Source organism: Eimeria mitis, genomic scaffold, assembly GCF_000499745.2.
Source record: "Eimeria mitis Houghton genomic scaffold, Emh_scaff2328, whole genome shotgun sequence".
NCBI lineage: Eukaryota > Apicomplexa > Conoidasida > Eucoccidiorida > Eimeriidae > Eimeria > Eimeria mitis.
The window spans coordinates 1,351-2,162 of NW_013570661.1; the positions used below are offsets into that span (position 1 = coordinate 1,351).

The 812-nt window shown below is 42.1% G+C and overlaps 1 protein-coding gene across 1 annotated transcript in view; it reads right to left on the reverse strand.

The window, feature by feature from the left end:
- EMH_0052150 (Dynein heavy chain, related) overlaps window positions 1-812 on the reverse strand; it is a gene marked incomplete at both ends in the record, with an annotated part of 8,197 nt that overhangs the window by 1,147 nt on the left and 6,238 nt on the right. The gene's annotated exons all lie outside the window — the stretch shown is intronic.

The window sequence follows — 812 nt, forward strand, 5'->3', positions numbered from 1 at the left end:
CCATGCATGCATGCATGCATGCGAAACAAACACGCATACAGAAGTTCTAATAGATCCAGGGGATTATATGCATGAATAACAGACAGACAAGAGAACCAAAGCTCGCCACTCAACTCATCCTCATCAACAACTGCAAACGCTACGAAAACAAATGCATGCAACAGGCCATGACATACACAACGTCACAAAGATACAAACAAGCAAAGGAGTAAAAACTATCCAGCCTCACTGTGCATCCCACTCTACACAAAAGGGATACACCCGTCAATCAGTGCGCATGCACGCATGCAAGCATGTACACATATGGAGTTATTGTCTGTGACTGCAGATGCATGTATATATGTATAGATGTATGTATGTATGCATGCATATATGTACAGATGCATGGATGGATGGTTTACCCCATAGATTTCCTATGGTCATATCGGTGAGGGATTTTCGTATTTTGAGTTTTGTAAGAATAACTTTCCAGTGTCTTTCTTTGAGAGCATCTGTTTTCATATCGGTGATAAGAAGATTAAGAGAGAGAAATTTATTAATTTTTTGTTTTAATTCCTCAAATGCTTCATATTGACGAAATCTTGCGGGTATTTGTTTTATTCTTTCTAATAGGGATTCCAATGCACTACGGATCTGCTTGGGTACTACAGCAGCCCATAGAGTTTCTCTCAACCCAGCTAGCTCTGTATGTAGACCCCCCAATGCCTGCCACACCCCTTTCATATCAGCGATTTCTTCTGCAAGTGCTGAGGGGGAGAAGGATTCCCCTCCCGGCCCGAATGTAGACTCTTCTACACCTAGGACTGCCTTTG